This window comes from Mirounga angustirostris, unplaced genomic scaffold (genome assembly GCF_029215605.1).
Source record: "Mirounga angustirostris isolate CCGP_5_RB_7025 unplaced genomic scaffold, mMirAng1.0.hap1 SCAF_9, whole genome shotgun sequence".
NCBI lineage: Eukaryota > Metazoa > Chordata > Mammalia > Carnivora > Phocidae > Mirounga > Mirounga angustirostris.
In genome coordinates this window covers 110,153,668-110,178,544 of record NW_026991717.1, presented here as the reverse complement: position 1 = coordinate 110,178,544, position 24,877 = coordinate 110,153,668, and positions in this window count along the sequence as shown.

Sequence of the window (24,877 nt, the reverse complement as noted above, 5' to 3'; positions counted from 1 at the left end):
GGGACAGTGATGGCAGATACCGGGGTGGTAGCCATGTCCTAGGCCCAGGCAGGAGCAGGGGAGTGGGAGGGAGGGTCTCTGGGGAAAGTACATGGATCTGATGGCTTGTTTCTGTAGAGGAGGCAAGCTTCCTCTTGCCTCCTTAGGTTCTGGGGCTGGCAGAAGACAGCGTAATGGAAGAAAAACATACAAATTTATTTAATATTTTTGTGCATATGGCAGATTTCAAAAGGTAAATGAAGACCCAAAGAAGCCATTAGGCCCCAAAGCTTTATCTACCTTTTTACGTAGAGAGTGATAAATTATGGGGATATGATGAGACAAGGGGGCTTGGGCTCAGGGCAGTGAATTATGGGACACGGACTAGGAAATATATGGGGGAAATCATGGCTCACTTTAGTAGGTTTGTGTGTGTAGGTCCATTCTGGCATCGACGCCCAGACTCCCATGATGGGATTGTTCCTCTCTTCCTGATACAGGACGGGTACCTTTGTTTTGGGGAATTTTATGATCTGCTTTTGGGTAGATACAGGGAGCTAGGAGAGCCGTTCCTGCATCTGCTATTTCTCAAGTGTCTTTGGCTCAAAATAATCAATATGCCAAAGCAGTGTATATTGGGGTGGCATGTTCCAAACCCCTTCATCTGTGTTGGACCAAGTGGATGAGAGCATTGAGAGGTTTCATAGGCTGTTGAGTGTTTGGTAACACTTTACGCTGGTTATATAGTAAACCAAGCAAATCACAGAAAGTGCAATTATTTCAAGAAAGACAAAAAAACAATGTATGAGAAAGAAAATGTAATTACAGTATTGACTCAACAGTGAATAGTATTTACATAATCTGCCAGGTGGCCACCCCTCCTGTTGGGTGCCCAAGGAACACCTCTTTCTCCTTGTCCCTCCAGCCCGGGGCGGGGGGTGGGGGTGGGGTGGGGGGCGGGGGGGTGGTGGGAGATGGAATTATTGATCTCTACTCTTTCAGCAATTCTAACACTTTCTAATTAATATCCTATATTAAATTTCCCTCTGTTGGATTATCTGGCATTGGTTTATGGAGTCTGACTGGAATGGAAGTCAATTAATAATGTCTACAATTAATAAATCAAGAAATAGCTGGGTAAACATCATGTTATATAATATGGAAGTAAATACCAGAAAAAAATGAAATAGAGTTGAAACTATTTGCCTTTCAACCTGGTTTTGGGGTGGGATAAGAGTGTACTAGGGGAGATAAAAAAAAAAGGGGAGGGGAATGATCATTTTAAGAAACGGGCGAATAGCCTTTTTGATTCTGAAAGTCAGTATTTTGGTGTAGTTTGAAAGAAAGAGATTATGACAAAAGGGGTCTAGCTGCTTTGTCTAGGCAGAATTATTGAGCACTGCCGCCCACCTCTGCCACCCCAGTCTGTCAGTGTGTGAGCCAACACTGGGAGTCTCTCCAGGGAGAGCAGAGATGGGAGAACCAGCCCAAGCACCTGATGGGATGTCAGAGCTTGGAGAAGGGCTGGTCTACAATGGGTCTTCTGTGGCAGGAATGGTCCAGAGGCTGGTGGAGCAGTGATGTCTACCTCACTTCCTAAACAGTGCTATGATCTTCATATGCTGTTGAGGATAAGTGGGCTTCATACAATAGCCTGCACTGGTAATGTTAAGGGGACTAAAAGAGAAAGGGGCCAGTGTGCCTGTGTCCACACGTGGTGAACAAGACTCAGGAGAGGGTTTGAGCCCAAGTTGACTGGAGCTCACAGGGCAGGAGTGATAGCGCTGAGGGAACAGAAACCCCTGTCTCCCTGGAGCGCTCAGGAGTCCTGGGAGGGAGCTGGGCCTCCAGCTGTTTGACCTTTAATGGATTTAACAAGTATGTACTGAAGTCTTTTTATGTGCCTGGCCCTGCCTGGGCACTGGAGACACAGGGTAAATAAGGCAAAGTCTCTACCCTCATTTTATTTCTCTCTAATCAGTTCCAATGCCTTTTGTCTTAGGACAAGACACACAGACTCTTCCAGACTTTCTGATAGCCAGCTTCCTCTCCTGCCCCTTTAAAAGGTCGTCTTTCATCTGATTAGCCTCACTGGCTAAGTCCAGACTGCAAGCCCCCAAAGGTCAAGTCACATAAGCCAGGTACACTTTTGCTGGCCTCATCGGTGATGACCACCTACCGCTGCTACAAGCCAGCCATCCTGTCAAGCTCCCTGTGGACCTGGTTTCAGGTGATAGCAACCCAGGTCTGTTTGACTCCAAAGACCTGTCCTGGACCATTTACAATCACTCAAATACTAGCAGTGTAAATGTGTAATTTACTTTCCAAAGAAAATACTTCAGACCCAGCCAGTAGAATCCACATCTTTGGGGAAGGACAGTTTTTAAGCATTCTTTTTCCCAGGGGAGTTTTTTGATTGTCCTTGAGATCAAGTATGCCTAGGCTTAAACTGTATCATTGTTAGAATAGGATCTTTCAAATGTTAAGATATTCCATTTCAAACTCTGGTCCCTTGTTTACCCAAGTCTCTAGAATGTGCTTTCTGGGCTGCCACCAACCTTTAACATGTTAATACATAAGAGAGTGCATCTTTAAACACAGGCAGTGGAATTCAGTTTCCCACAGAGCCTCCTGAAGGTCAGATGGAACATGACATGGTCTAATAGTCTCATGCAAAATGTCCCCATGCTTATTAGGATGTAACTTAGAGCATCTCCAGGGACTGTTGTAGAGAAATCCCTGGGAGAAAGAAAAATGTTAATTTCTTATTCCAATTACCAATATGCTCTTTATTCAAATGAAATGCCCCTGGTGTTGGATGCTTTATGAGATCCATCACGAAGACATGCCCCAGTCCTCATGGCATTTCCATCAAGCAAAAATATGACACATTCTGGGGCTATAGAGGACCAGACAAATAATACAGAGGAGAAGGAGAAGGACACTTCCACATTTTTTTCCCCATGCCAGAGACCAGAGTCTGATTCAGAGACCAGACTGAACCCAGGGTTCAGAGACCAGACTGAACCCTGATTAACCTTCCTCCTCCTTTGTGGACTCTTTGACTGAGGGTAGAGGAAGTGGGTGGTTGGAACAGGAGTCATGGTTGTTCTCATAGTGTGCACACACTCACCTGCAAATCAGACCTTCTCCACTGTCAGCGCCTACAAGATAAGTAAAAACCACACAGACTCTTCTAGACTTTCTGATAGCCAGCTTCCTCTCCTGCCAAAATATCTCAAGAATTTGCAAGGAAAGCCAACTCTTTTTGAGCAATGCCCCTGCTCATTCTCTGCTGTGGGGAGAGATGAATAGGACAATGGCCATGTGTGGTGAGTCCAGGTGGCACCCATTTGATCAGAGTCTGCTAGAATGAGTGATTTCTCTTGCTCTCCAGGCACATAGAAAGACTTCAGTACATACTTGTTAAATCCTGCTCTGCTTTTCTGTGGTTGGGGGTGGGGGGCAAAGTCTCTACCCTCATTTTATTTCTTTCTAATCTTGTCCAGGTACCCATTTACTTGGATGTGGTCATGCTAAGTATATGCATCAATTAAGATTGCTTTAGTAAGACTGCAAGTCATAGAAAATCCTTATTAAAGGATATATCTTTTTTAAAAAGGTAAAAGTATGACCTTCATACAAATATAGACTGAACACATGCCAGTGATTTTATTTAACCCATTAATTGAAGAGGACACTAGTAAGATATTACAACCAATTCAAAGGAAATTCCGAAGAGCAGAGACATATATAGTCAATCAGGAATACTAAAATGAATTTGCTTAGTAGAGCAAAACTGTGGGAGATCAGTCACACCTCTGCCAGACAAGATTCATTTGCATGTTTATGGACAAAAAATCATTTGCATTGCTGGCAGTTCCATGTAATTTACAGAGCTGTAAAATAGCTCAACAACACTGAAATGTGCAGAGACCCCATAGAATCAGATAACCTGGAAGGGAGCACTAGACAATGCCTAATTTTCCTTTGAAGATAATTGGTCCATTTCAAAGTCTTTCAGTTTTTTGTTTTTTTTTTCCTTTACCCTATGGTGACTTAAACCAGTAAGGCATTTATTTTTCTCAGGTGCTAAGAAACGTGTAGGTAAGCAGTCCTAAGCTGGTGCAGTGGTTTGTAGAGGCATTAGACCCAGGCTCCTGCCTCCTGCCTTCCACCCTTAGTTTCATCTCCATTCCACATGGCGCCTGTGCCTCCAGGCGGTTCTCTCTGAATTTCAGGTAGGAAGAAGGGGGGAGAGCCCTGATTCTTCCCCTTTCGAGATTTCCTCTTCATACTTGGGAAGGGAAAACCACCTCGGAGATGATATGGGAAGGTGAGTGTTCTGGCATTTTGCACTCTGTAGCCCAGGAGAGCAAGGGGGAGGAGGCACCCAGTGGACTGGGGACAACCAGTCTATATCTGCCATGCTCTATTTTATCACTTATTAAGAGTTTCATGTGGGGATCCTAACAAGAGTTTCTTCACTTAGTACTGTAGATAAACTTGAAAATTTTGAAGATGTTTAGGTTAGGTATATGCAGCTAATTACAAGTGTAATAGCAAGGCTACAAAATGTTGAGCTTAAATATAAAAACCCAATCTGCTACTGGGAGGATTATGAACCAAAGCTCCAAGTTCAGAAATTCCCCAAGCTTGCAGAGTTGTTGGGAAAGAAAAATCCAAGAAGTTGAGTTCATACATGGAAGGAATTTTTTCCCTTTTCTTCTTTTTTTTTTTCTTTTAGGAGTGAAATTGAATCTGAAAATCTGACAGCTAGAGGCATTTGTGATATAGCTAGAATTTGTAGCAATGGAATATTTGAAGTGTTGTGTTTGATCCAGGAGGGTTATGCTTTTGTGCTTTTTCTCTTAGATTTTCTATTCTTTTTGATAGGGAAAAAGACCCAGATGTGTGAGCCATACATTCCTAGGTAATGCTCTGGAAAGCCTTACCTGTCATCTGGAGTACTTTGCCTTCCACTTTGGAAACATAGCAGCTCAATCCCATTGATGTGTGTCACTGCAGTCTTCTACATCCAAATTTCTGTTTTGTAATGCTTGTTGCTGCTTCCTGTGAGTGGGTTGGGGAACTCCTAATTGGCTCTTCTTTGGGAACAGGCTTCAGTAGCATCAGCCTAGTGTCTCCCCAAAATGTCTCAAATGACATTGGACATTTGGGTGGGATTTTAACTATGATTTACTGAGTGTTATTATTTAGATACCTAGAACCAAACCTACATGTCTTGCACCATCCATCCCTCCTCACTTGGGGAAGTGGTAAAAACTGTCAAACCATGAAAGTCTAGATGAGCAACTCCTTTCTGTCATGAAGGCTGTACCATCATCTCTGGCTAGTGTGACCCAGAGGAAGAGAAGAATTCTTTTTCTCTTTATCTGTCTTAGTCCATTCAGGCTGCTATAACAGAATACCATAGACTAGGTGGCTTATGAACAACAGAAATTTGTTTCTCACAGTTCTGAAGGCTGGGAAGTTTAAGATCAAGGCAATAGCAGATTCAGTGTCTGGTCATGGCTGCCTTTTTGATGTGTCCTCACATGGCAGGAGGGGTGAGGGATCTCACTAGGGTCTCTTTTATAAAGGCACTAATCCCATTCGTGAGGCTCCACCCTCATGTCCTAATCACCTCCTAAAGTCCTCTCCCTCCTAATACCAATGCACTGGGGGGATAGGTTTCAACATAGGAATTTTGTGGGGACACAAATTCTCAGTCTGTAGCACCATTTCAGGGTCATTGGCTAGGGCTTTGTATATTAGACTGACAAAAGATAGGTTAACACGAGAAAAATAAACAGAAATTTATTGGCATCTGCATTGATCCCAATACACATGGGAACACTTAGTAATGAGTAACTGAAAGGAGCGCTTAGAACTTGGGCTTATAAGGCGTCTTAACACAGAACAACATATTTTTGAGAAGAAACAAGGAAAAGAAAGGACCTTGAGTTTTTAGGGTGACAAATTGTGGGAAGGTAAATGTATGGGGAAACTAATAGAAGATAAGGGCTAGTTAGTAAAGTTTCTTATGTAGGCCCCTCTGGCGCCATGTGTGGGCTGATAAGGGCATAGAGTTCTCTTAGGTGACCAACTTTTGTCCTTCTTGGTAGAGAGTGGAGGGGGGAGCCTTTTACAAGCACATATCCTGCTTTTAGACAAATAGAGGGCAGAGAGCGTTTCTTGTATCTGTTTCTTCTCAGTTTGCTTCACTCAAGATAATCTTTATGCCAGCGTGGCATGTGATATATTCTGCTCTACTTCAGAGCCATGATGTTACTGCTGGGTGATTCTATGGAATAGCTGTCACCTCCGTCCTGGATGCTCTTTATGCCATGTGAGCCTCACTGGCTCCCAATCCTACTTTTTAGCTTTCTCATTTCCTCCTTTTTTTTTAATATTAAAGATTTTTATTTATTTATTTGAGAGAGAGAGAGCAAGAGCGAGCACAGAGGGAGAGGGAGAAGCAGACTCCCTGCTGAGCAGAGAGCCCAATGCAGGGCGATCCCAGGACCCTGAGATCATGACGGGAGCCAAGGCAGACGCTTAACCGACTGAACCACCCAGGCGCCCCTCATTTCCTCCTTTTTTTATGTGGCTGTTTTCTTCCTCTTTTTCTCTCGTGCCTTTTCTTATCTTAGTATCAATTTCTCAGTTTTGGGGGTTCTTTTCCCCCCCTCCCTTTTTTTTCTTCCTGCTCTCAGTGAGCAAGCTTCTCTATTTCCTCTCAGAATGCAATCAGGAGGACAGTCTCCTCAGCAAACAGGCTCCCTATTCCTGGGGATTCCTACTTTTTAGATGCGAAATCAGGTAGTTTTCTCCCCTTCCAAACATTGATAGCCACAGCTGGTGGCAGAGGCCTGCGGGGGGCGGGGGGCCTGGGGGGGGGGGGGTGCTCCAGACCGTTGCTGTTTAAAGGCTGTCTGTGGATTAACACCCTGAAGAGCCTGGGGAAAATACACCATCAGGTCTTTTAACCTTCCTTGTGGGGCGTCACAATACAAATTGTCCATTTCCATTTTGAGGAATAATGTGGGACTGGAGAACTGTTGGCTCTCTGGAAAAGTCGGTGCAAGTGTAACAGAGGGGAAAAGAGGGGTTGCTGCCTGGAGAAGTCACCCAAGAGCTTTGGCAGACAGTTATGGCCAAGGGCTGCCTCCAAGGAGCCGTGAGCAAACTGGGAGTAAATGGGTGTTTGACGAGAATGGGAAATCCTGGCCATTCTCTATCTGAATGTGGACGGAAAGAGCCTTGAACCGCAAATGAGGAAATTTGGTTCTAAGCTTTGCCCCTGATGAGATGAGTGGCTCTGACTTTCCAAGACCTCACTGGGTCTACTTTTAAAAATTATTAAATCTGCCGTCTCCAGGATCACTTCCAGCTCCAAACAAGTGATTCTATTCTCAGTGAACTATACCAACAGAAACCCGCTGAAGAGCAAGGATCTTCTTTTTGAGACGGTATGTTTAACAACACAGACATTAAAATGCAGTGCAAGCATTTCATTAAGAAGTAGCAGTGCTTTATAGCTGGCCTCAAAAAGTCTCTATTTTGAAGCCAGACTAGAACATCCTGTGCTGTTTCTTATAAGTAGAGAGATTCAAAGTGCTTAAACAACTTCAGAAAAGAAACTTCAAAAGACCTTTTTTTTTTTTTTTGGACAGAGCAAAGGTGTTTAATATAGGAACATTCTCAAACCACATTGGAAAAGATGCTCACACAGGTGGATGCAAGGGAAATCCAACTTGGAGTGGGTGTCCTCCACACACTTCAGGGCCCTCCTCCCATTCGTCAAAGCCCCAAGCGTTTAGGGTCTTTGTCTCCCATCTTTTATTTTCAAATGAATGAATGAATGAATGAATGAATGAATAAATAAAAAGCAGACGCTCAGCAGACACAGGGCTGAAACAAAGATCTTGGACCAACAAGAGTAAATACATCCATGTAGCACATCGGTTTAGGGAAAGGGCAGTGAACAAAAAGACAGACCCTGATGTTATGATTGTGAACTTGTTGAAGCAGAAAATAGATGAAAATATGGCTTTAAATTGTAAGGTAAGCGAAAAGCAATTCCCTTTGATCCAAACAGTGCTGCAGTTCTTGATAACACCCGCAATAATAATTATAATTACTAGCCAATATCTATTGAGTGCAAATGGTGAGACATAGTGTGTGAGTGCTTTCCTCATTTGACCTTCACAACTGTCTTATCAGGTAGGTAATATTATATAAGTGAAGAAATCAGGCTCAGAGAAGTTACATGCTCAATTCCTCAAAGTGAGTAAGTCAGGGCCTCCAATTTGCACCCATATCTGTAGGTGGAATTTGTAGCAGTGGAATATTTGAGTTGTGTCTGATCCAGGGGGTGACTCTTCTGTGCCTTATCTGATTCTAGAGGTCATGCTCTCAGCTGCTTTGCTCTGGTGACTTGTGAAGTCACTGGTTTCCCCCAACCCCCATTTTAAGTTTGTGAATAGTTTATTTTTCCCCTTGAGTGAATCAAATCCTTTTTTTTTTACTATCCTCCAAATTACATCTCCATCTTTCTTTCTAATGCAATTAGAGTCTGTTCCAGAAAGCTAAGTCTGCAAGTCTTTCTGGCTAAAGCAGAAAATTCATTATATTTGTTTAATTGTAACCCAGATAGAAAACAACATGAGGATGAGATTTTTATTACAATTTCCATCCAACCTACATCTCTAATCCCATTGTCCTATTTTTCCACTTAACACTGTGTGGTTGTGAAGAGTCCCTCAGGAGGGGCTGGACAGGGCAGGATGACCACCTGGGCAAGGCTTGAGTATCTCTGGGTCCTTCCTTACGGCTCCATCAAAACATTATCCCCAGTTCTTACAACTTGAAGATTTCAGCAGTGTCCCTGCAGTTTTTTTTCCATTTTGAATGGAAAGTTTTTAGCAATAAAGGAAGAAGAAACATGCTTTTCTCACACATATAGCTCTCCTAGGGTTATGTTTTGGATTTGAGTATACAGGTCGATGTGTATACTAGCCAGACTCTCAAGGTCAAGCATTTCTTTCTTTTTTTTTAATTGTAGTATAGTTGACATATAATGTTATTTTAGCTTCAGGTATACAACATAGTGATTCAGTAATTCTATACTTTATTTAATGCTCACCATGATAGGTGTAGTTACCATATGTCACCATATAAAGTTATTCAATATTATTGACTCTATTCCCTATTCAGTACTTTTTATCCCTGTAATTTATTTATTTTATAACTGGAAGTTTGTACCTCTTCACTGCCTTCACCTATTTCACCCATCACCCACACCCCTTCCCTTCTGGCAACCAAAGCAATCTATAGATTCAATACAATCCTTATCAAAATATCAATAGTATTTCTTACAGAACTAGAACAGATAATCCTAAAATTTGTATGGAACCACAAAAGACCCCAAATAGCCAAAGCCATTGTGAGAAAGAAGAACAAAGCTGGAGTTATCAGAATTCCAGATTTCTACTTTTACTTCAAAGTAATCACATAGTATAATGCATATAGTAATAGTATATAGTAATACAAACATGATGGTACTGGCACAAAAAATAGATACATCGATAAATGGAATTGAATAGAAAGCCCAGAAAAAACCCACACTTATATGGTCAATTAATCTATGACAAAGGAGGCAAAAATATAGAAGGGAGAAAAGACAGTCTCTTTAATAAATGGTGCTGGGAAAATTGTACACCTACATGCAAAAGAGTTTCAAACTCAAATTTCCAAAGGAAACATTCAGGTGACATAATGAACCTGAAGGGCCCTAGGTCGGGTGAGAACTGTGGAGGGTGCATAGCCCTTCGTAGAGGCAGCCCCTGTTCAGCCCCAGCTGATTATTGCCTCCTGGAATTGTGGGCTCCACATAACCAAATCTTTCAATTTTTAAAAAGGAGGCAGAAATCCAGAGATTTATATGAAATCTCTGTTTTTGAAGGTTGGCAATTATTTTCACAAATCAAAAACACTATGAAGAAGAAAATCTCTACATAGGATTTAAAACCCCCCTAGATTTGGCCCTGTGAGCTGCTATTTTGCAACCTGTACTCTAGAACTTTATTGAGTGAAGGTAGAACCAGGATCTGGGAAAAGAGAAGAGGAAAGCACGAGAGCTTCTGAAGTTGCAGAGGGGACTGGGTGACGTTCTAGAAAGCCAGCGCTTCTCCACTGTCAGAGCTACAAATGGCCTGACTCGAATGCCTGCCGCTCTTGAGCAGAGGCCGGAAGACCACGTGCTGGAAATGTAGACTAAGCTTCTGCTTGACACATGTTGACACTTGGCTTCCTTCCTGCTTCAGAGGTCTGTGATTTTATGTGACTAAGAACTAGGTGCTGCGGGAGTTAAATGGAGGAACAGGTTACTTTGGTTGTAGGAATCGAGGCTCATCCTTGTTGGTGCAATTGCTTCGTAGGGTATCTTTAAAAGGAAGGTAGGAAGTGGATTGCTGGAGACTCACTCGCGTGATGCTCAGGTTTCAGAGAGGAAACTACTCAGAGCAAGAGGATCACAACCCAAATGACACAAAAGATACGGCATTTAAACTGAGACTTAAAGAATAGGAAAGATTTGGACCCCCCCCCCCCAAAAAAAAAGCATGGCTGGGGAAAACCAGTAATCCTGCAGGAAGCAGCAGCTGAGAGTAAAGTCACAGAGATGGAATATGGATACCAAGTCCAGGCAATCTCCTGTGGTTAGATCTGACTGCTTCTTTTCTTTATTTCACAAATATTGGGGTAGCCTCTTTCCAAATAATAAATCCGTTAATTCTCATAACACCGCTCTGAGGTAGTTATAACCAATAATACTAATTATACTCATTTTACAAACAAGGAGACTGTTTTTTTTATTATGTTATGTTAATCACCATACATTACATCATTAATTTTTGATGTAGTGTTCCATGATTCATTGTTTGCGTATAACACCCAGTGCTCCATTCAGTACGTGCCCTCTTTAGTACCCATCACCAGGCTAACCCCTCCCCCCAGCCCCCTCCCCTCTAGAACCCTCAGTTTGTTTCTTGGAGTCCATTGTCTCTCATGGTTTGTCTCCCCCTCCAATTTCCCCCAACCTAACATTTGTTAGATTCTGATAAAGGCAGGACATAAGACAATGATCCTGAGAAAGATGAGAGGCAAAACTCTTGATTATTTACAGCTCCCAAAGAAAGAAGGCTGCCATACAGAGCCACACAGGGGGTTAACCTGGGTGAAGGGAGCGGCCAGCTGGTGCTGTAGGAGGTGGCTTGGGTGGCTTGGCCGGGGTGTGGGGGTGTGGCGTGAGCTCAGCAAAATCTCACAGGTGTCCGGGGATTCTTCAAGTGTGAGGAAGAAGGTCCATCTCTCCACAGTTGACAGCAGTTGGGTGTAGGTATGTGGTATCCGCCGAGTGTTAGAGCCCCTTAAGGAAAATAGTGGGGGTGTAGGTTTAGCAAACTGTCTGCAAAGGGGAATTGAGAAGTTTGTAGCTATGATCTCAAAACTAGGTCAGGATAGCACCTGTGAAATATATTATCCTGAGATACAGAGACCCCGAGTAACTTGCCCAAGGTCACCCACTGGTAAATGGCAGAGGCAAGATTTGACACCCGGTGGTCTGGTTCCAGAGTCCATGGGAGGGCAGGCTAGAAAAATAGGTACAAGATCAGGCCACAGAGGCACTGGAGAGACAAACAAAAGTCCTTGGGTTTTCTTTGGTTGAGTTATCACAACGTCAGTGATGGGGGTTCAGCCGGAGGACAAGGATAAGCATGTGGAAGCATATGCAGTGTGAGGAAGGAGCCTGGGCTGTGACAAAGCTGTCATCCTTACCAAGCTGCCATCTTTTATCTCCATATATATCTTCTTAACTTCTCTTTTTTGGGTGGTTCCTTTTTCCACTAAAATATGAGTGGTCTGTTCTGGTCCTGTGGGGAGAGGCTATGGCAAGGGGGATGGGATTTTTGGAGACAAGGGAAAAAGGACCTTTACAAATTTTTCAGTGTCCAATATTTAAAATTCTTGTTTAGAATCCCCTGAACACATGTCTCTAAGCAAAGACCGATTATTTGGAGGGTTGGACCTCTTGTTCTGTTTGCCCTCATGGTCCTTCTCTCCTATCATTTTTGAACTCAAATTGGGATTCATCGAATGGATGACTACCAGTGCAAGCCTCTTTGTTTAATTCCCTCAGTCTATGCTAAACCCCTATATTCAGGTTGAACAAATAAAGCATTGGATATTAAGGAATCATATTTTGTTTTTGTTCTAAAAATTAGCTAAGAGCTGTAAGGGCAGGAGAGTATGAAGCTGAGAGGAGAATTCCCAGAGTAAGTCTGCCTGGGGAAGCGGATTTTGTGCCTTACGTGTCCTCCTTACCCTGGTGTGCTGGCTAAGCATTTCAACAAGGAGCTGTCCTTGGGCCCTGAAGGGCTGATTGCTCCTTAAGATGTGTTTAAAAGGAAGGAGAAGGTGGGCAGGGGGTTGTAGGTGGATTGCTGGGGATTCACCTGCTTGGTGCCCAGGTTGCTGAGAGGAAACTCCCCAGGGTGAAGAAAACAACCCAATTGACTCAGTATCCCTGAAAGCACTTGTGGGATTTGTTGTAATCACTCCCCATGATGTAAATTACACAAGAAGTCTATTTCTGTCTGTTACTAACCAGGAGCATGGCAGTGTAGACAAGCACAAAGTCTGAAGCCTCCCAAACACACCCTGCTTTTCCTCCACCCATAGCTGAACAGGGCCAGCGCCAGCCTGAATCCTGAATGGGCTGACAGCCTTCCCAGCAGTTCACAAGCATTTTCTTTATACAATAATAAGAAGCCCCAAGATTTGCTTATGGCTTTTGAGTTCATCAAGACTTCTGTGTATTTTGTGTCACTTGAACCTCAAACAACTTTGTAGGCAGATGCCAGCCCTCCACACTGAGGCTGCGCCCTCCTGCTTGTTACCCTACCTGAATCTGATCTGCCTTTGGACTTCAGCTGGCCTGTTTCTGCTTTCTCCCAGTGCCCAGAAAACACTCTCAAGCATTTGTTTTGACTGTTGTGAATTGAATCCAGGCTCATAATTCTCTCTCAGTTGTCTAATTAGTTTAAGTCATTAGAGGATTAGAGATAAAGCAACCATGAGTGAAAACAAGTTGATTTGTCACTCCTGTCAGGGCTACTGGCCTTCTTGCATTTTTTTTTTTTTTAAAGATTTTATTTATTTATTTGAGAGAGAATGAGATAGAGAGAGAGAGAGGATGAGAGGGGGGAGGGTCAGAGGGAGAAGCAGACTCCCTGTTGAGCAAGGAGCCCGATGCGGGACTCGATCCTGGGACTCCAGGATCATGACCTGAGCCGAAGGCAGTCGCTTAACCAACTGAGCCACCCAGGCGCCCGCATTTTATTTTTAATAAAGTTCTCAAACAACAGGACTTTTTTTTTTTTAAAGCATGTTCTTGTAATGATGGAGTTTGAGGTTTTGTGCCTAGTTGCACTAGGAAATTTTTTGTATGTATATGAGGGGAAAGCAATCTTCCAGTTGGCCTTCCAGAAGGCCATCGTTCAAAAAACCATGGCATGGCCCTTCTACCCTCCACCAGACATTTACTGAAGGTCTTCTATGGCTCAGGCACTGTGTTAGGCCCTGCAAATTTAATTTGAAGATAAGACTCCCCTGTGTGTTGAGCCTGGGAGGTAGGGGTGGGAGGTCTAAGGAAGAGACCAAAGGGCACCAGCCAATGGCAAATAATAGTAGGGGAGCAACTGAGGAGGGAGTCAGATGAGCAGAAAGAAAGATAGATAGTAGGTAAATATATACAAATCAGACCCTTCCAATGTTCAGAAATATATAGCTACATGATGGAATGGTTCAGGAAAAATAATAAACCTATAGCCAGCCCTATGTCACTATGGAGTAACATGGAGAATACTTTTTCCTCCTGGCTTTATTGAGATATAATTGTAATATAACATCAAGTAAGTTTAAGGTGTACAATGTGATGATAGAACATATGTGTCTATTTCAACATGTTTACCACAATAAGGTTACTTAACACATCCATCACCTCACATAACATTTGTGTGTGTGTGAAGGGGTGAGAGCTTTTCAGATTTACTCTCTTGGCAACTTTCAAGTATACAGTATAGTATTGTGATATCATCATACTGTCCATTAGATCCCCAGAACTTACTTATCTTATAACTGGAAGTTTGTACCCTTTGGTACCTTCACTTATTCCTCACCCCCAACTCTCTACTCCTGCCAACCACAAATCTACTGTTTCTATGAGGTTTTTAAAAATTATTATTTTAGATCCCACATATAAGTGAGATCATATAGTATTTGCCCTTCCATTGTCTGACTTATTTCACTTAGTATAATGACCTCAAGATTTATCCATCTTGTAAATGGCAGGATTTCCTTCCTTTTTTTTTTTTTATGGCTAAATGACATTCCATTGTGTGTATGTACACACACACACACACACAGTTCTTTATCCATTCATCCGTCACGGACATGTAGGTTGTTTCCATGTCTTGACTACTATAAATAATGCTGCAGTGAACATGGGAGTGCAGCTGTCTCTTCAAGATAGTGATTTCATTTCCTTTGCATATATACACAGAAGTGGGATTTTTGAGGAACCTTCATACTGGTTTCCATATAACTGTACCATATAACATTCCTAGCAACAATGTACAAGGTAGTCTGTTCACCAGCACTTGTCATCTCTTGTCTTTTGGTGATAGTCATTCTAGGAGGTGTAAAGTGATACTTCATTGGTGGCTTTGATTTATATTTCCCTGATGATTAGTGATGTTGAGCACCTTTTCATGGACCTATTGGCCATTTAAATATTATCTCTGGAAAAATGTCTATTATAGTCCTTTGCCCATTTTTAAATTGTATTCTTTGTGGGTTTTTTTTTTTTAAGATTTTATTTATTTATTTGACAGAGAGAGACACAGCAAGAGAGGGAACACAAGCAGGGGGAGTGGGAGAAGGAGAAGCAGGCTTCCCGCCAAACAGGGAGCCCGATGCGGGGCTCGATCTCAGCACTCTGGGATCATGGCCTTGAGCCGAAGGCAGACGCTTAACGACTGAGCCACCCAGGCACCCCTAAATTGTATTATTTCTTTCTTTTCTTCCTCCCTTCCTTCCTTTATCTCTCTCTCTCCCTTCCTTTATCTCTCTCTCTCCCTTTCTTTTCTTTCTCTCTCCCTTTCTTTCTTTCTTTCTTTCTTTCTTTCTTTCTTTCTTTTCTTTCTTTTCTTTTTCTTCTTTCCTTCTATTGAGTTTCATGAATTCCTTACAAATTTTGGATATTAACCACTTATCAGACATATGATTTGTAAATATTTTCTGTAAAAAGATCATTTTATTGATCATTTATTTTGCTGTGCAGAAGCATTTTAATTAGATGTAGTCCCACTTGTTGATTTTTGCTTTTATAACTTGTGCTTCTTGTGGTGTTATATCCAAAAAATCATTGCCAAGACTGATGTCAAAGAACTTGCTCCCTATGTCCCTATATTTTCTTCTAGAAGTTTCATGAGTTCAGGTCTTATATTTAATTAAGCCTTTGATCCATTTCAAGTTAATTTTTGTTAGTGATGTAAGATAGGGATCCAGTTTCATTCTCTTGCATGTGAATAGCCAGCTTTCCCAACACTATTTATTGAAGAGACTATCTTTTCCCCATTTAGTATTCTTAGCTCCCTTGTCAAATATTGGTTGACCATATATGTGTGGGTTTGTCTCTGGGCTGTTGATTCTAATCCACTGGTCAATCTGTCTTTTTTTATGCCAGTATAATACTAATTTGATTATATACTAAACTTTATAGTACAAAGTAAAACTTTATATAGTTTGAAATCAGGAAGTGTGATGCCTGTAGTTTTCTTTCTCAAGATAGCTTTGGCTTTTGGTCTTTTGTGGTTGTATACAAATTTTAGGACTGTTTTTTCTATTTAGTAAAAAACGGAATTTTGTTAGGGATTGCATTGAATTAATACATGGCTTTGAGTAGTATGCACATTTTAACAATATTAATTCTGATACATGAACACAGCATATCTTACCATTTACTTGTATCTTCTTCAATTTCTTTCATCAACGTCTAATAATTTTCAGTGTATAGGTTTATTCCTAAGTATTTTATTGTTTTTGATGCTATTATAAATGAGGTAGCTTTCTTTGTTTCTTTTTTAGATAGTTTGTCATTAGTGTATGGAGACAACTGATTCTTTTATGTTGATTTCATATACTGCAGCTTTGTTGAATTTGCTTTTTAGTTCTAACAGTTTCTGGTAGAGTTTTTAGGGTTTTCTATATATAATATCATATCATTTTCAAACAGAGAATTTTACTACTTCCCCTCCAATTTGAATGCCTTTTATTTCTTTTTCTTGCTCATTGATCTAGGTAGAAGTCCAGTACTACGTTGAATGGAAATGGTGAGAGTAGCCACCCTTGTCTTGTTCTGAGTATGATGTTAGGTGTGAGCCTGTTTTTTTTTTTTTTTTTTTTTTTTTTGTGAGCCTGTTTTGTATGGACTTTGTTATGTTGAGATATGTTCTTTGTATACCCACTTTGTTGAGAGTTGTTTTTTTTTTATCATGAATGGGTATTGAATTTTGTCAAATGCTTTTTCTGCATCTATTGAGATGATCATACGATTTTTATTTTTCATTCTATTAATGTATTATATCACATTTATTGATTTGCATATTTTGAATCATCCTTGAATCTCAGGGATGAATCCTACTTGATCACAGTGCATGATTTTTTAATGTACTAATAGATTTGGTTTGCTAGTATCTTGTTGAGAATTTTTGCATCTATATTCATCAGGGATATTGGTCAGTAGTTTTCCTTTTTTATAGTGTCCTTATCTGGCTTTGGTATCAAGGTAATGCTTTGCCTGACAAATAAAATGATGAATATCAGAAAACTAATGTGTTGGTTAAATAGCAGATTCACACAGTTGGGTTGAGATTTAAGAAGTTGAAAGACACATCTAAAGATCTAGATAAATTTCACAGAATTCATTGCAGGGAGACATGAAGATGGCACATAGAAAAGAGAAGTTAAGGGAGATGGATAAATAGGAAGACGAGTTCCAATACATGTCTAATCTCTCTCTCTGAGAAAATTAGAAGGTGTAAAAGCTGAAAATATTTCATAATGAATAGAAGGTATCGATCCCAGGGTCACTACACTCAAAGAATCCCAAGCCGAATAATTAAAAGAAACCCACACTCACACATATCATTGTGTCTGCACTGACGTGCAACTGAAGTGTAGGAGGGAAGAACACAATAGTCAAAGAAAAGACCTTAAAAGCAGTGAGAGAAAAGAGGGAACACCCACAAAGAAGGTACAACTGACCTTCAACAGCAACAGTAGAATCCAGAAGGCAGTGGGGGATCTTTGAGGGACCAAGAGGAAATAACAAGCCATCTCATGTTGTGTGCTGAGCGAAATGATCTTTCAAAAATGAAGGTAAGTCAAGTCACGTTTTGACAAACTGAACCTGGAAGGATCTCCCGCCTGTGGATTATCGTGAAAGAATTCCCAACCGATGTGCTTCAAATAAAAATAAAGTCGTTCTGCAAGAAAGGTTTGAGATTCAAGAAGAAATGATGAGTAGACAAAATTGTAAGCACCTCTATAAATATAAACAAACATTTGCAAAGGAATAACAATAATGTCTAATTTGAGAAGCTGAAATAGCCAAAGAAAACTTGAATTCTATGTAAGAATTGCATATGATTTATTAACTCACTGTGAGTGCATATGAGAGAGGGAGGAGGGAGGGAGGAATTAATGTTGTAATATTCGAATATTGCCAAGAGAAAGGATTAAATCTTTTTAATTGCAATTCTTAATTGCAGACATTATGTTAAAATGCATGTGTAATTAATATGTCCAGGGTCAGCATTAAAGGAATAGAATAAAAAGTACAACTTCCAAACGAGTAGAGGGGAAAAATGAAATGGAAATGGCATAAAATTTAATCAAAGAGAATAGAACTAGAATAAGAAGAACAAATAGCACAAAATGAGATGTTGGAAATGAATCCAAATTTTTTGGTAATCACAATAACTTTCAAAAAATTGAACTCTTTGGTTAAAAGACAAAGCTTGTCACACTGAATTAAAAAAAAAAATCCATCCAATGGCTTTTTCTGAAACATGCCTAAAACATTAGAGCATATAAGGGTTGAGAGTAAAGGAACGAGAAAAAATTATGCAAATAGTCACCAAAAGAATTTGGCATAACCATGTATATTATTGTCAGATAAATAGGCTTTGAGGCAAAAGTCTTACTAGAGATAAAGAAGGTGTCTAAATATTAAAGTTTTCAATTCACCAGGAAGATATAACAATTTTAATCTTGGATGCACCTAATTACATAGTTTTTAACTACTGAAACTTCAAGGAGGAAAAGACAAAGCTACAATCAAAGTGGGAGTTTTAATATACATCTCTCAATAATTGATAGATAAAGCAGATAAAAGAAGAAATCAATAAGAACATAGAGTATTTGAACAAGACGAATAGAAAGACTGTTTCAAGGGCATATAGAGCACTTCACCCAGCAATCGGAGAAGATATATTTGTACTAGTTTTCATGGACTTTTATAAAAATTCATTCTAAGTAATAAAGCAAGTCTTCACATTTGAAGACCTGGTATTATTCAGATCATATACAGTGACTGCAAAGCTAACAAATTGGAAATTAAAAACAAACAAAAAAACTTAAGAAAACCCACATTTGTCAGCTTTGACACTTCTAAATAATCCATATGTCAGAAATAATGGGAATTAAAAAATATTGAAAAATAAGCAAAAAGCAGTAACTGAATTGAGCATTAGCTAAATTGTTGTTAAAGACTTGCATACATAAACAGAGGTATAGATGCCTAATGAGATAAAGTCAGGAAAATGACTTCCCAAGGATCCTTGGGGAAGAGTTCTTGTACAGGATGAAAAAAAGTAAGATTAGGTTGTTTACCAAATTAATGGATTGACACCTTCACAGGGAATGATTGCCGTGTGGTCTTAGCCTATTTGGCCAGTCTTTGTATTCAGGTCTTAAAGACAGAGTTTATGCCCAGATTCATACTTATTGATAATGCTATTAATGCTAATTGGTACTCTTATGGCCTCTTGTTTGGGAATTACTGGAAAATGTGGATCAGGTATAGACTGTGACGGATTGTGGCTGTTGTAAACTAGCAATGTACAGATTGTGGGTATTACTTACATGAATCTTTTGCATTTAGAATTGAACAGCAAAGAATGATGACATATTAAACTGTGTGGTAGTTAGTGGTACTCAGAGGGAAATTTATAGTCAAGTGTATGTGGTACTTAGAGGGAAATTTATGGCCTATTATGCTCATATTAGAAAAGAAGTCTGGAGATAAGTAAGCTTAGCATCCAAATTATGAAGTTAAAAAGAATAGAATAACTTCTAAAAACATAGAAGAAAGAAAATAATCAACAAAACCCAGGAATGATTGATCTAGGGGAAAAAAAAAAGTAACACTAGAGTGATCAAGAAAACTGAAAGTTTTTCTTTGGGAAGCTTTAAGAAATAGATATATCTCTGGCGGGATTACTTAAGAAAAACAGGCAGAAGCCACAAAGTAGTAATACCAAGAATGAAACAGGGACAAAACTGAAGCAGACAAGTGTAAGAATATTACAAAAGAATATTACTAATAGCTTAATGGTAATGAACCTAGAAGTATGAGAAATGTTCAAACTTGTAGAAAGTATAAGTTTTATAAAGTATAAAATATAGATAAGGCAGCCAAAATTTGACTAGCCTTTGTTTGTTTTGTCCATTGCTTCATCCTTTGTATCTGTCGTATATTAGGGTCTCAATGAATATTTATTTGAATGAATAGTTAAATTCAGATATAGCAGTTGTTAACGTTTTGGTGTATTTATTTTTATATGTATTTTAAAACATAGTTTATTTGTATATTGATTTTTAAGCACCAATAACACAGATACCTCCATAGATACTAGATGAAAATGATAAAAGATAAAGTGAAATAACAGAGAGCATCTGGCTTGTTATCCTTTACTACTTAAAAAAGCTGTATGAGTTTTAAAGTAGCTAATCTTATCTCAATTTCTTTGGCAATAAAATGAACAATATGTTCTTCCTACAGCTATGCTTTTGTGGAGAAAAGAAAAAAGAGATTTTTTTCTAGCAATTCTCCTGGGACAGCAACCTATCCACATAGAGTTTGATCGTAATTAGCAAGGACTAGAACAGCATTATTATTGTTTTTTGATGTTATTAAACAGAACTAGCAATCACTGGGGAATGGGAAATATGGCTCAAGACCCAATTTCCTGGCACACTGGAAGGTGTGGAAGCAAAAAGGGAAAAATAATTTGAAACATCGTTGTTTTTTTTTAATTAATTTGAAACATTGTAAAGAAAGCTTTCCTCTGACCAGAGCTCATCTGAAAACATAACAATTCTGGAGTCTAAACTGTGTGGAGGTGACCCATGGAGATCTTTGTTATCATAATTTTTATTTTCCCTTAGATGAAATAATTTTCTAAAAGCTTTTTTTTTTCAAGGATATATGAGTGGTATATTTTTTAGTGCTCATATATCTGGAAATGTTTTGTTGTCTTTCCAGGTAAATAACAACCAATCCGAGTTTAAAGTTCTTGAGGACTTATCCCCTCATTCTCACAAACTAGTATGAACTATTCATGCATATATGTAGAGGTACAGAGGAATTCTGGAAAGTTACATATGGAATTTTCAACAGTTATTATCTATGTTAAGTAAGGAATGGGTATTTTGAGTCTGTGTGTGTGTGGGGGGGGGGGGTGTTGGGGTTGGTTAGTGATCAATGACCCTGTTGTGTTAACTATAAGATTTTAATTTTTTTAAAGTAAGGAATGTGTGAAGCATTACAAGTAAAATTAAAACTTAAAGCAATCTCTTGGGTCATAACATTTTTCCTTCAAGATTCTGTAGACATTATATTATAGCCTCCTGGCACTTAATTTAATGAATTTCTTCAATGATATTTGAATGCCAGCTATGCATCCTTATATAAGGGGACACCTTAATGAGCAGAAATGGACTTCAGAGAGCTTACAGCAAACTGGAAGAGAGAGAGAGAGACTAGTCCACTAATCATACAGACAACAACAACAACAGCAACTAAGTGTGGTAGGGCTTTGAAAAGGAGGGTACATGCTACTCATGAGAGTGTGCAGCAGGAGGGCTGCCCTGGTTAGGAGGTCAGAGAGGAGTCCCTGAAGAAGTGACCACGAAGGGGAGGGAGACGAGTACTTCAGGGAGAATGAGCTCTGAGTGCGATGTTCCTGCCCTAGGAGGTAAGCATGGCACCTGAGAGGAACTGAGGAAAAGTTGATGTACTTAGAGAGCAGCCAGAGGTGCTGGAGAGGTAGGCAGGAGCCAGGCTGTGGAAAGTCTTATAAGCCACGCTAAGGATTTCACATTTGTCCTGAGAGCCATGGGAAGCAATTGGATGGTATAAATGTGGGAGTGACAGCAGATTTGTATTACGATGAGGTCACTGTGGATACTGTGTGGAGAATTGTATGTACGTAGGAAGACCAAGGAGGAGTGAGTCATTGGCAGTAGGCTGGGAGAGACATATCAGTTGCTTGGACTAGAGAGAGAGTGACTGGAGAGATGGTGAGTGGGGCATACTTGAGAGACATTTGGGAAATAACATAGACAGGACTCCATGATCAATTGGATATGAGGGTTGGTGATGGAGAGGGATATGTCAAAGACAACTCCTTGTTTCTGCCTGAAGGGACTGTGATGATGATGGGAATACCCATGGAGAGGTCATAGGAAGAGAAGGTGGTTTGTAGAGAATATCTCAAATCTCATTTGGGCTGGGTTGAATTCAAGAGTCATTTGAAATGTTTAAGGCGAGATGTTGAATAGGCATTGGTCCTGCAGACCCAGACCCAAGGAGAGGTCCAACCTGGCAATCTGAATCTATGAGTCAGACTACAGAATCCTACACGGTACAGAATCCACACTACAGATCAGTGAAAAGCAAAACTCCAGGTCTTCCTGGAGCATACATCTATGAACTTGGCCTTGGCTGCACACAGGCGGGAACCAGAAATCAGAGAAGCTTCCTAGGTTTAGCATTTCTATACTGCTATTTCTATTGAGAATATCCCTCAGTCTGTTTTGATGTATCCTCAGCTAGGAAACCCCTCTCCATGTTCCTTTAGGGAAACACAACCCAGGCCCATCTAGAACAAGAACCATTCCCTTGTGGGCCAGTTAACTTCTTTCTGTTCCTTGGCTGACACAGTTTCGGAAATGCTTTGCTTCTGTTATAGATAGGGCTGACCAAGAGACTAGGGAGGATCACTTGAGTTAGTCTGGCAGCCCAGGGAAGGTGATTTGGGTGAGGCCTGTGTTAGGATGGTTGCTTTACAAGACCAGCCTGACCAGAGTTACAGCTAAGTTGTTGCCACAGATCCTTCACTGCACACAGGCTCTAGCAGCCTCGGATCCATCAGGAAGGAAACACTGGGAAGGGAATGAAATGAGAGTTCATGACTTGTCAGCCGGGTTGAAGACTCTCATGACCAGGAGACAGCCAGTTTGGACTGTGACATTGGGCAGGCCCCCCTCTGTATTTTGTGAGCCGGGACCAGCTTCTCTGAGCAGCCGTGGAACTACATCCATGGACACTGAGGAGCCTGTTATTGTCTTCATCCCCAGTGTCATTTTGATTATCATGGAGAAGTGCTCTCTTTTTGGGAGCCGGAGAATTCATGCTGAACTAGTTGTTAAAAACATGAGATGTAGGGTCTGGTCACTAAGGAATGGCGGCATGAGTCATGCTTATATTTCTCATCTCAATTAGATCTTCACTCTTCTTTGGAATCCAGCTACCCCAGCTGCTGGTGGTGTTGTCATTAGCTGGAGGCTGACAGCACCCCTGGAACTGAGCTTATTAAGAATAAATGAACCTTGGGTTCAGAGCCCTTAGGGGTTTGGCTTTCTGAAGCTAGGCACAAATAAAAACTCAGCTGCCTAGGCTTTGCATGATTACATTTTCTGGGTTATATTGGTCTCTAGGGAATCTGCTTGATGCATTTCTAAGTTGTTTGTTTTGTTTTAACAGAGGAGATCAGATTTTAAACAACCCTCAATTATCAGAGAAGCCTCCTTTAAAGTAGGAGTCAGGGGCAGCAACATGACTATTTTAAAATGCCCCTTTCTCAGTCGTTACATTGGCTCCCGAAGCCTCGGTACTGGCCTCTGACTTTCATGCCCATCTATGACTTTTTGCTCCAGTTAGCATTTGTTGGGTCCAACACAGCTGTAGGCCGGGAAATGGTTTCTAATTTTCCTGCTTCCTCATCAGCAAAGTTGACAGCTAAATTCCAGTTGCTGGGGCTTTAGTACTTTTGAAGACATGGGAGACAGAAAAGAGCACAGCTGGGCCCCTCATCCCAGGTGGAGTCGCAGGACTGGGCAGAGAGAGGGGTCGGCTTTGGACTCTTCAACTCTTCACTGAGGACAGTTTAATCTGGAGGTGACTGCGGGGAGGTGAAAGTTGACACTCCCAGGGGTGGTGTATGTGAATTACCGCTCTTTCAGGAGGGTGCAGCCAGGTTCCACACTTCCTCAGCTAAGTGGGATCTAAAGGTCCAAGGGGAAAAATATTTTCAGAGGCTCAGCTGTTGGGGTGAGGTAGCTAGATGGGTCAGGCCATTGTGCTTGGACAGGTCGCCCAGCAGTGCCTGTGCATGTCTCCCTTTTCCTGGCAGGGTCACCTGCAGGAGACGTTAGAACTCAGCCTGAGGAAGGATGGCCAGGTGGCGGAACCACGGTGATTGCTGGTCATGTGTGGTTGTGTGGGCAGAAGAGCCCAGCTAAAGACTTTCTAGACTGGGGTCTTTGTTGAATCATTGGATTATTATGTCATGGCCACAGGAGCATATGTTTCTATTTCCCAAAATGAATGTTTACTTTAGAAAAGATCCCCATTACACTAACAGCACTTTCCCTGGAAGTGCATGCCCAGCACTTCGGTTCCCTCCATGCGGGGCCCTTGCTCAAAATTGACCAAAATGGTAATTTACCAAAAGAGTGTAATTATGCAATGGAAAAATCTTTAAATTGGACCGTTCAGGGAAATGCCAGGGAGCTGCTCAAAACAAGCCAGGTGTGAGTGTAAAGTAAGGAGACTGGTGTTTACATTTTTATATAGTACACAAAACAAAAGCAACGATTCTGAACTCTGACTTCCTTCTTGCCCAGCTTAATGTAGTGTAATGCAGAGCCCTGGACACTTTTATACTAGAGCATGGCTCTCTCTAGTTTGTGTTGCAAACTCTCCTCAGAGTTCCCTGTTGCTTCTTGTTTGTTTCGTTATTATCTCTAAGGAGGAAAGGCTCTTTGACTTGGGGCTTGTTGATGGAAAGGGCAATAGTTTTCTTCTTAGATCCTCCCTGGGCACGTGGTTGCCTTTAAAATCCTCTCAGCTCCTGAACTGGAGGGTTGATTGGGGCACACAGTCAACCTCCTAGCATTTTGTAGCCTTTTGCTGTTGTATTTTTCTAAGTATTTCCCATGACAAGAGTGGATTAGGTTACCAACTTTCTACTGTCTTATCCAGAAATCTTTCCCCCATTCTTCTTCTTCTTTTTTTAAAAGATTTTATTTATTTATTTTGACAGCGAGAGTGAGCACAAGCAGGGTGAACGGCAGGCAGAGGGAGAAGCCTGATGTAGGACTTGATCCCAGGACCCCAGGATCATGACCTGAGCCGAAGGCAGACCTTTAACCGACTGAGTCCCCCAGGTGTCCCTTTCCCCCATTTTTCTAATAACACTTC